Here is a 12,000-nt window from a genome sequence, read left to right on the forward strand (position 1 = left end):
TAATCCACAAAGAATGACAACTGTATAATCTTTTTTCCCAGTAGTTATGTTTTTATTTTCTCTCTTTTACTACTTCCCTTGACTGATACTTCAAGTATCACTGTATTAGCAGTGAGAGAGTGTGTATCCCCTTGTTCTCCTCTTGACCTGAGCAGGAACCCTCCAGTGTTTCCCCATTCAATCTAAACTAGTTTTGAATCTTAGAATTAATTTCTAGTCAGACATTACTACTTTGCTCTACCTGGAAAAGTGAAAATTTGGTCCAACAGTAAGGTCCATAAATATTTAGCAGTAATGGATTGGTAAAATACACTATGGTGCATCCATTGAATGGAATAGTCTGAGCAATTACAAAATAATGTGTATGTTTTAGTCCTTTTTGTTATTGTTTAAAAAAAATCAAAGTATGTATAAGTATGCATGAAAAAGTATCTGGGAGGATATTCAACAAACTGGTCTAAAAGTTATAAATATATTATTGCAGCATTATTTACAGTAACTAAAATATGGAAGCAACCTAAGTGTCCATTGATAAATGAATGGATAAAGAAGATGTGGAATATTATTTAGTCATAAAAAAGAATGAGATTTTGCCATTTGTGACAACATGGAGGGACCTAGAGGGCATTATGCTTAGTGAAATAAGTCAGATAAAGACAAATACCGTATGATTTCACTTATGTCAAATCTAAAAAACCAACCAACCAAACAAACAAAGCAAAACTAGATCCATAAACACAGAGAACAAACTGATGGTTGCCAGAGGTGGGGGATGGGCAAAATGGGTGAAGGGGAGTGGGAGATACAGGCTTCCAGTTATAGAATGAGTAAGTCATAGCAATGAAAGGTGAATTGAATGAATGTTATGAAATGAAAATGAAATGAAAATTATAAGGAATATAATCAAAGATATTGTAATAGTGTTATATGGTGACAGATGGTAACTACACTTATGATAAGCACAGCATAATGTATAAAGTTGTTGAATCACTATGTTGTACATCTGAAACTAATGTAACATTGTGTGTCAACTATGCTTCAATAAAAAAGAAAAGAAGAAAGGAATAAATAAGATTATAGAACAGAAAAAAAGTTATGAACATAAACTACTGGTTGTTAATTTCAATTTCTACTAATCTGTAAAATTTTTTAAAAAATTCATGAAGATATTTTGGCACAATTAAAAAACAAGTTAGAAATTTAAGAAAAATAGATTGACATCTTTCCCTTTCTCTGTATTGGATCCCTTTCTGTTATTTAAATCTTATTTTGTTTATCCTTATTTTTTGCAAAGTGGTACACGTAGTGTAGGTAGTGTGGAAAGGGGTTTACAAGATATAATCCATAAGGAAAAAGAAAAGAGGAGAAAAGTCTACAGTCGATGAGAGATTTCAGTAAATTTTGGAAACCAGAAGTTGGACGGAATAGGGATAACTGACTTGACAAAGTGGAAGAAGGGCTAGTCAAAGTGCTTTGAGGAGCCTTAGCACTTGGTGGTCGGTGTACCATGGAAGGCAGGAGTGAGGTACAAGCCTGAAGAAGAATTGCCCTACAGTTGTTTACAAAGCTCTTGGAGGCCACTGGGTCCCTTCTTGCCCTTCATACAGCCATTGTGCTTTCATGCATGTCATACTGACCATCCGACCATTAACACAATCCCTCTGTGAAGTATGAAGTTTCTTTTCTGGAGAAAGGAGTTTTATCTTTTGATGGAGAGTTCCCGTAACAAAAGGTCTGATCAGAGAATGGGAAAAAAAGATATTTTTTTTAATGGTAATGCAGTATTTTATTTATTCTGTCTATTAATAACTAATATGCGAGAACATGTATAAGATTCATGGAATTTAATCTAAGAGAAGTGCAGCTTTTTTATATTTCAGTATCGGTTATTAATAAGATTGTCAAAATAGCTATGGTCAAAATTATTACATCAAAAACTTACAGTAAGTGTTTGGTGTTAGTCTACATACAATTTAGTTTTTGGCATAAAGATCTTCAGCTGCAAGAAAGAACATTTGGGGGGCGCCTGGGTGGCTCAGTCGTTAAGCGTCTGCCTCCGGCTCAGGTCATGATCCCAGGGTTCTGGGATCGAGCCCCGCATCGGGCTCCCTGCTCAGCAGGAAGCCTGCTTCTCCCTCTCCCACGCCCCCTGCTTGTGTTCCCTCTCTCGCTGTGTCTATCTCTGTCAAATAAATAAATAAAATCTTAAACAAAAAAACAAAAACGAGAAAAAAAAAAGAAAGAACATTTGGTTTACTTCACTAATAAGAATATCCCTTAATGCTGGGATGGCCTCTTCTTGATATTTCTTCTGCTGTTGATTTTTAGCATAGTTATCTATGATTGTATGAACAGAGTTCAGTGGAGAGGTACTCATCATGTTTATTCCAGATAACAGTACATAACCAATTACTATGGTAATGAGGAGGTAGACAGGCAATGCAACCACCCAGTATTTTTGAGGCCAATAAGTTAAGCCTAAGGAGTTTAGGCAAGGTTCAGGAATAAAAGCCCACACAAGATATAGTATGAAGCCAAACTGGGAGCTTAAAAAAAGAATAAAACCATAAATAGCTCTTTCTGGCAATGGCGATGGTGAATTTTCCACCATTTTCCCTGTGGCCTTAGATAGTCTGTGGGAAAGAAAGAATCGTCAGTGATTTACTCCCCTTCATCACTGGTCTGTTGTAGCCTCATCGTTTTGCTATGCGCACTGCCTCTGCAGATTTTTTCCCAGCCTAAACCATTGCACACTGCCATCCTGTGCCAAAAATATGTTTGATATAGAAACTTCAGTACAAGGTTGGAAGATAAAGCTAAGTAATTCTCCCGGTCCACGATTTCTCAATCTTGGCATGACTGACATTTGGGATTAGAAATTCTTTACTGTGGGAGGCTGTGCATTGTAACATGGTTAGCAGCCTCCCTGGCCTCTACTCACTAAGTACCCATGCATGCCCCCTTTCCCTGTGATGACAACCAAAAGCATCAGCAGATATTGCCAAATGGCTGGGGTGGAGAGAATCAACACCTCCCACCCCCACCCCAGTTGAGAACCTCTGTCTCAGACAATAGATCATAGAAAAGATGGGGTGCCTGGGTGGCTCAGTTAAGCATCCAACTCTTGATATCAGCTCGGGTCTTAATCTCAGGGTCATGATTTTGGCCCTGTGTTGGGCTCCATGCTGGGTGTGGAGCCTACTTAAATTAAAAAAAAAAAAAAAGAAAAAAGAAAAGAAAAGCTGTAGAGATAGTCAGTGGGATAAAAGGACAATCGATCTGGAGAATAATAAAGTCCCAACATCCTGCTGACAAGAGTTCACAAAGAGAGAACATAGAAAATGAGAAGGAGGAAATTAGTAAAAAAATAATAAAAGAAAAAATTTGCCGGTAAGATTGAAAGCACCCCCGGGAGTCTAGCACAATCAAAGAAAAAAGGCACATTCTAAGGCACAAGACACATCATTGTGAAATTTCGGACATAAAGGTAATGGGAAGATTCTAGAATGAAAAATAGACCAGATACAGAGGAAGGGGAACCAGAAAGGCATTAGGCATATTTATTTCAGTGGCGACACTGGAAGTAAAAGACAGTGGAACAGTGCTTTTAAAATGCTGAGGGAAAATGATCAGCTTACGGAAATTATCAGTGGAGGATGAGAATAGAATACAGACATTTTCAGACATGCAAGCACGCTAAAAAATTTACCTTCAATGCACACGCTCTGAGTAAACTACTGAAATCTGTACTTCAGCAAAGTAAGAGAGTGAATTTCTAATGTTTGGGTATTGGAAGATACCAATGGGCATTTGATAGATAGGTTGAAGCATCTGGATAAAATTCGGGTTAGATACATTAAAAAAAAAGTAAGTGAAAAAGGAAGGCAATTATTAACTCCAGGGACAACAGGAGATTTTCAAGAGCAGCACTATCATGGCACCTTACTTGATTCAGCAATGCACTGTATTTACATTGACAGGATGATAAAAATACAAATTATTGATTTGAACAGAAGTGATGTAGCTGTGTGAGAAGGAAGGGTGAGGGGAAAGTGGTGATGGTGGTACGTGTGAAAGGGCTAAATCCTCAAATACCATGACAAGAAGTCAATAAATAATGTCTAAAAATGAAAGTCAGGAAACATTGGTGTAAGCATACTGTTAGGAAATAACCTAGTAGGGTTATGTGGAACATGGGGCGAAGCTAGAAGCTAGGTGGGGGGAAGTTGGTCAAGGGGCTGATGGGACTTGGGTGTTTTTGTTATAAGCCTTTATGAACTATTTGAATATTCACTTATATGTATTACTTTCATTAAAAATAAAAATGCACACAAAAACAATATACACATATTATAGGAAAAAGTCACATAAAATAAGTAAAAAGAACACAAATGACATAAGGATCTCACCCACCCAGAGCTAACCATTGGTAATATCCTGAAATAGTTTTTTCTTGAAAAATTCTGAAAAACAAATGAAAGGACTTTATTTTTAATTGTTTTTATTTATTTATTTGACAGAGAGAGAGCACAGACAGAGGGAGTAGCAGGCAGAGGAGGGGGAGAAGCAGGCTCCCTGCTGAGCAGAGAGCTTGATTGAGGGGGGGGTGCTTCATGACCTGAGCCAAAGGCAGTTGCTTAACTGAGTGAGCCACCCGGGCACCCCAAAAGGACTTTTAAATCCTAAAAAAAAAACAAAACAAAACACCCTCACAAATTCTTGATACATTAAAACTATCAATAATAATTTAAAAAGTAGTAACTGGGGTTATTAATTTTTAACTAAATCAATCTTTCTGATCAAAATGCTTGGTGTTATTTTGGTTATATCTTCACTAACAGAGCAGAGTGGAGAATTGAGGCAATTTTCCAAAATACTTCTGTGTTAATTATCTTGTTATTTTAGAAAGAAGCAGCTTTTGGTCTCAGTTTTCTAAACAGTTGTCTCTATTTAGTAGTTTAGGAATTTTTGGAAACAAATTTATCAGGAAAATTTGTCTTCAACAAATGGTATTGGGAAAACTGCACAGCTACATGCAAAAGAATGAAACTGGACTGCTTTCTTACACCATACACAAAAATAAGCTCAAAATGGATTGAAGACCTAAATGTGAGAACTGAAACTATAAAAAAGTCCTAGAAGATAACACAGGCAGTAATTTCTCTGACATCGGCCATAGCAACATTTTTCTAGATATGTCTTCTAAGGCAAGGGAAACAAAAGCAAAAATAAATTACTGGGACGACATCAAAATAAAAAGCTTCTGCACAGCAAAGGAAACGGTCAACAAAACTAAAAGACAACCCACTGAATGGGAGAAAATACTTGCAAATGACATATCCAATAAAGGGTTAGTATCCAAAATATGTAAAGAATGTATACATCTCAACACCAAAAAACCAAATAATCCATTTAAAAAAGGGCAGAAGACATGAACAGACATTTTTCCAAAGAAGACGTGCCAATGGCCAACAGACATATGAAAAGATGCTCAAGAGCACTCATCATCAGAGAAATGCAAATCAAAACCGCAATGAGATATCATCTCACACCTGTCTGAATGGCTAAAATCAAAAAAACAAGTGTTGGCAAGATGTTGAGAAAAAGGAACCTTTGTGCACTATTGGTTGGAATGCAAACTGGTGCAGCCACTGTGGAAAATACTATGGAGGTGCCTCAAAAAATGAAGAATTGAATTACCATATGATCCAGTAATTCCACTACTGGTATTTACCCAAAGAGTATGAAAACACTAATTTGAAAAGATACTTGCACCCTTATGTTCATTGCAGCATTATTTACAATAGCCAAATTATGGAAGCAACCCAGATGTTCGATAGATGAATGGATAAAGGAGATATGTTGTGTGTATATATATGTGTGTGTGTGAGGATGGGTGAAATAGGTGAGGGGGATTGAGAGTACACCCATGATGAGCAATGAGTAATGTATATAATTGTTGAGGCACTATATTGCTCACCTGAAATTAATATAACACTGTACGTTAATCATACTGGAATTAAAAAAAAACACACACACACAGAAAAAAGATACGTTACATAGAGAGGAACAAATACAATAAACCGTATTTCTTGTTTTGAGCATATGCAAAACATTTTTTTATCAGGAAAATTTGCCTCAAAAAATTTTTGTATTTTTTCTCTTTTTAAAGAAAGATAAATAATTTTCATTTCTCTGAACTGTTTCAGTGAACAAATGTATAAGGAGTGCAGTTCAGCTTTGATACCTCACAGTTAACAAGCAGAAAAACAAGATAATAAATAACGGAATTTGGGGGAACTGTCCTTGGAAAGAGAGAATTGGTAAAACAAAGTTAAGAATAATTAGAGACTTAAATGTGAATAATGAAATGCATATTTTTAAAGAAATTAAGCTGCATTACAATTTTGAAGAAAAATATGCAGTTGATATAGTTTTTTACCTCCTAAGGTCATTGAGTTTTGATTAGTTTAAAAGTTTCAAAATTCTAATATTTACTGAATTCCTTTCCTTATCTCAGGCCTTGTCCTGGATGTATTCACTTAACATGCTCTGTATAATCTCACAACAATCCTGCAGATTTGGTGGTGCATTTGCAGAGGCCTGACATGAAGGAATATAGTGGGACATAGAGTATAGAGTGGATTTTTTGTGGGTTTACTTGGCTTTGGCTGCTGCTGTGGGTGTTAAGAAAATATGCATATTAAACATATAATGATGGTGCATTTATCAGGAAAAAGAGCAACTATCAGCCACTGGAGACAAGCATAGGGGAGGGTCTGGAGGTGATACCTTGAGGCAGAGTCCCGAGAGGACATGTGCAATCTGTACACGTAGTACTCCAAAGATGAGCACGCACAAACATCCTGCCTCCGCAGCGTTATGATCTAGCACACGAATGCGTAAGGCAGGTGTGGGGCAAACCAAAGTTGTTGAGGACCCTGTGAAGCAAGTATGATGGGACGGGTTGTGGTCAAAGGGCACTCCTGAGAACCCTGGGGACAAAAAGGAGATATGCACTGGGGGCCTGCAGGATCTTCTACCCTGCTTGACTGCAGGCAGGCTGCCGTCCCTGTAGGGTAAAACAGGTTTTGTCTTTCTAGGTCAGTCTGAGGTACATTTGCCAAGACTGGGGTCTCCAGAGGTAACTATGAATTATTATCCCCATTTTATAGGTGAAGAAATTGAGCCTCAGGGAGGTTCGGTTAGCTAACGTGTATTTGTGTGCATGTAAATATTAGGTAAAACATATTAGCTCCACTGATAGGCGTTTCTTAAAAATAACTGCCCTACATTATTAAGGTGGTGCCTACTAATTAACATTAGAACCCATCTCTTTCCAAAAAAAGTATTTGTGATTACTTTTCGCAAATTGTAACAGCCTAACTATACCTCTTCATTGTTTTATTCAAAACAATTCCATCATGTTAATGCAGAACATTTGCAGATTTTTGAGGCTGTACTTAGCAGGTCAGAAGAGCTACTATTGAATGGCAAACTTTGTGCATTGGGCGACTTGGAATTCTCTGCCGGCACCAAAAATTCAAATCCTGTTTCCCTACCCTGACAGCAGAGGGGTTCCAGGCGTTATGTGTAGGTGGAGTGCTAGTGCACTCCAGGGTGTTTTTCAGGGATCCGGAGGAGGCTGCTGCAAGAGAACCGGCCTCTTTCACACACGCCCCCTACCCAGTTTGGACTGCACCTGCAACCCCTAGCAAGAACCGGGCGGACTTGGCTTTGGCCAAGTCAGACGTGGCATGGAAAATCTGCAATTGCCTTTTCACCTCCTTTCTGTTAATATAAATTCATAATCTGAAAAGAATTTCGGTTACGTGGCGAGCCCAGGTACTGGCCGCTGCGGAGGCGGACTCGGACCGTTCCCCTCACTTGCTAGTTTTGCTCCCTGCTTTGGGAAGCGGAGGAGCCGCACGCCCTGTCCCTGGCGAGGTGTGTTCTTCCAGGATCCCACCGCAGCCCGCCTTGGGTGTTCCAGTTTCTGAGCCCTTTCCGGGACCCCAGGCCCAGCACGCGAAGGTCGGCCCTACAGCTGGTCTCGGGGCCCCGCCCACTTTGGCCGCGGGTCGCAGCCGCCGCGAGCCGGAGCCCGAGCCGGAGCCCGAGCGGCCGCGGCCCCTTTAAGGAGCCGCTCTGCGGTAACCCGAGCCCGCAGTCCGGGCGGGCGCGGCGGCCGCGGCGGTAGCTGTAGTCTCTGTGACCGCTCCTCCAAGCGGCCCGGGGCCCTGCGGCTCCCCTGCCTGGCTCCCGCCGAGCATCTCGCGGGAGGACTCTGGCCGGCGCCAGCCCTCAGGCCGGGCCGGATGATCAGGCTTCTGTAAGCACTCGCCGCCCTCCCCGGCCCGGTGCAGCCGCCGCCCGCGCGCGAGTCGCCCCGGCACCCGGCACAGGTGACGCTGTTTGGAGGGGGTTCGGGGGAAAAGGGCGGGCTCGCTTTTGCAGCGCGGTTCCCCCGCGCCGCCGAGCACAGCCCGCGGGCAGGGGCGCCGCGGCTTCCCGCCCCCGGCCTAGCGCGGCCGCGGGCTCCGGCGTCCGGAGCTGGGTGGGCGTCCCGAGCGCGGGAGGCGGCCAGGGGCGCCCGGGCGGGCTGCAGCAGGTGTGTGCGGCCGCGCAGCATCCTCCCGGCCCCGCGGGCTCCTGCGCCGCTTGCGGCGCTGACTGTGTCCCGGGGCCCGCGGCCCCGCGCCGCCCGTACGCCCGGTGTTCCACTCGCGCCCCCAGGTGCGCGATTCGTGCTGCTAGGTCTGCCCGGGGAGCTTCCCGGGTCTCAGCTCAAAGGGGTGGGTGCGTAGGGCAGCCAGGGAAAGCTTTTCTTGTTAGAGGCCGGTACACAATCAGGTGCATCAAGTGGGTAAGTCTCGCCCTCTCCGGCCAACCCCCAACTAAATAAAACAAGACGCTTTTATTCACCCTTGTAGTTCTCAAGTGCGTCCCATTTTTAGCCACCTCATGCTGAAGCGTCTAGTGGGAAAGGGACTGGACTCTATTTACAGCTCTACCATTGTAACCCCACCAAGTTTATTAAACCGAGAACCTCGGTTTACCCAGCCATGAAATGGGGTCCGTAACGCGCGCATTTTCCTACAACCCCAAGAGGGTGGGAAAACCTCTCTGAAAGTACTTTGAGTTGTCGAAGTTCATTAAAAGGTCACTGTTGCTGGCCAGTATTTTTTTTTTTTCCCTCCGTTGTATATATACATGGGAGTGTTAATGTAGCACACATTTTTATGTGAAATTATAAAATTGTTCCTAAAGAGTGATCTTTGACAGTGTTTAAATGACCAGTTTGGGAACAAGATGGGAGAGTTTGTGTGGATATTAGGAGTTGATGTGTGAAGCAGGAAACAAGCTGTCATTTAGTAAAATCTTCACTCAGTCGTAAATTAAGTTGAGAAAAATCGATCTTGGACTGTGTGTGTGTTGAGAGAGATACTGCTGTGTGAGCACATGGTATAATAGGTTGGAAAGCAGCTCATCTTTATGTAGCCAGTTAAGGTAATGTGACAGAGTATCTCAGTTCCCCTCTAAGTGTGAAGTAGAGAATTTTTTTTCCCTGTGTTAATCTTTTCCTTAAATTGTAGGGATGGCACTAAATTACAAAAGTGGACTCCTGCCATGCTAGACAATTGGAAAGAATGGCTCCAGGAACGGTGGACTTTAGCTGACCTGCCACCTCCCCCCTCCTGTGCCATCAGATGATCCAGAGAATATATTTACAGAGTGCTGCTTTTCTTTCTACCCCTGCGAATTTTTTTGCCACAAAACCTCCGTCCAGCGCTGGAATCCTTACTGTGTGATCTTGTACAAATTTTACCTGTCTGGAGCTGGGCACCTGGCATCCAGGGGTTCAGGCAGTCATAATTGTTTACTCTATGAGCTTTCTGTTCCTATTCCTTTAACTCTAAGCCTCTGACTTTGTTGGAAAGAATCATGGCTCTTCTCAACTAAAGCTGTGTACTTGGAGGTGCCTAGGAATGGCAGGGCTCAAGGGCCAAAGCTAACCCAAAGAAGCTGGGTCTTCTCAATAGACCCTGGAGCATGGCTGCAAGAGTTGGCCTATCTTTTCCTTCCTTCTCCGAAATCTCCGTCAGAGAGAGATTGATTTGATCACCAAGGTAAACAGAGGCCTTGGGAGCAGGAGTTACCAGAGACCTAACTCAGTGCTAGGTGGATGAAGAGCATTCCCAGCAAAGGAGTAGGGAGGAGGACATGGTGACTTGGGAGGTTTGGAGGGCCTGCCTAATAATGGGGCAACCAGAGAGGTAGTGAAGGAGCCCTGTATTCCCCACTAGGAAGTGGGACAGGGGTTGGGTTGCAGAAAGGGACTAGTAGTGGAGCTTCCAGGCCAGTTCTGGAATGTGCCCTAGATAGGACCTCCCCTTCTCTCTAGTTCCCTCGGAGCGTGTTTCTTGCCCTTCTGAGTCCAGGGCAGCTCTCTCCTCCCCGGGGCTCTGAAAGAGGCCCACCCTGTGTTTATGTCCCACCCTGAAAGCTGGCATCCCCAGTGTGAGCGGAAACCCAGCAGGTTGCAGAAGCGGCCTTCAGACCTCAGAGTCTCGCCGCTCCCTTCTTCTCAAATTAGTGTCCCATATCCTACAGATGAAGGCTCCGTTTAGCTTTGATATCTCTTGGAAGGTTAAAAAGTAGGATAGTCCTTTTGGCTGAAAAAAGTAAACGGAACAGTCTACAGGAAGATACAGAAAGCGAGTTTTTCTGTGGAGGAAGAGAATGAATGAATTGTCTGGGTGAGAATTGTGGGTGGTTGGACAAGGGAGGGCAGAAGCGAGGGCCGGGGGGTGGTGGAATTGTGCTGGACAGCTTGTGCCCTCGTCCTTGAGAGAGGAAAGGATGCCACCACCGTGTACAGCCACCTTGCTGTGCTTTCCCTCCTTCCCTTTGCCTTGCAAGAGGAAGAAGATGGCAATATGGAGGTGGGCTAACCATCTGTTCTCGAGGATGAGAACCAGACTTTAACTCACTACTCGGGTGAGCTGTATTTACCTGGCACTGGTATCAGGCACCGAATGTATGACACCAGAGAATGCGTTCCATCAGGAAAGCGAGGTTAATTTTGTAAGAAAACCTAAGGCATTGTGCAAGTGACTCTGGTGGTGTTTTTTCTTGTTGGAGAAGAAAGGTAGTATACAAAGAAGTCCTACTGCTCTGAGGTTTGTTATTCATAGTGAGACAGTTGGATGTTCTGCAAGCAGATCCCAGACCTGAAAAGAAGGCAGGAATAGCAAAGGATTTTTTCTTTTCTCAAAACATTAGTCTGTTCAAGGAGAAGGCAGTCCTTTGGACACATGAGAAGGAGCTTGTGAATCATTGTAAAAGGCCAAGTTTTGTGAGAACAGCGGGTGAAGAAGACAGCTGGAAGTCTGTTCAGAGCTTGCGCCAGCATGAGGAAGGGAGTTGCGGAGCAGTGGGACGGAGAGCAAGGGGGTAGTCTGACTAAGGGGACAAAGGCTTGTCTAAAGCAGTGTTTCAAACGTTTTTGGATTTTACAACACAGTACGAAATGGGTTTTTGCACCATGACCCAGGACATAAGCAAGTATAAGTACATCTGAAACCGTTTTCATGAAACAATATGTACCCTTACTGTGTACAGCATTCTGGTTTCTGTTTCTGTTTCTGTGCTTTCTGTTCCTATTCAGTGTTCTGAAAAATCCTCATTTGTTAGTGGATCAGAGTCCACTGTTTGGAACTCATTTGCCTAATGGATAGATAAACAGGTTGCATTCAGGTTGGAGATGCTGGAGGGGAACATAGAATTGATTGGGAAATCTGGACCCCTGTGGGTGGGGACAGGAGGGAGTGTGGGAACTCATCTGGGGTCACATGGGTGCAGGACTCAGGTTAATGAAGGCAGCTGGATGGACAGGTGCAAAGGGGGCACTTCCTCCTACCGGTTCTCTTCACTTCAAAGCAGAATAGTTGGCTTTGAGGAAAAAGGAAGCGTGGAAGGAGTAAACTTGGATTTGAA

The 12,000-nt window shown here is 43.1% G+C and overlaps 1 protein-coding gene across 5 annotated transcripts in view; it reads left to right on the forward strand.

Annotated features, from left to right (window-relative positions):
* TLCD4 (TLC domain containing 4) overlaps positions 1 to 12,000 on the forward strand; it is a 114,470-nt gene that overhangs the window by 24,593 nt on the left and 77,877 nt on the right. For 3 of the 5 annotated variants that reach the window (XR_014145002.1, XM_081818834.1, XM_081818832.1), the window contains exon 1: positions 8,107 to 8,405. The exons of 1 other annotated variant lie outside the window; for it this stretch is intronic. The gene's annotated coding sequence lies outside the window, so the exon portion shown is untranslated. Of the gene's footprint in view, positions 1 to 8,106; positions 8,406 to 12,000 lie in introns of those variants that run through there. One more of the 5 variants, XM_006727868.3, reaches the window with a different exon arrangement.

This window comes from Leptonychotes weddellii, chromosome 4, assembly GCF_054177405.1.
Source record: "Leptonychotes weddellii isolate Sample4059 chromosome 4, ASM5417740v2, whole genome shotgun sequence".
Lineage (NCBI taxonomy): Eukaryota > Metazoa > Chordata > Mammalia > Carnivora > Phocidae > Leptonychotes > Leptonychotes weddellii.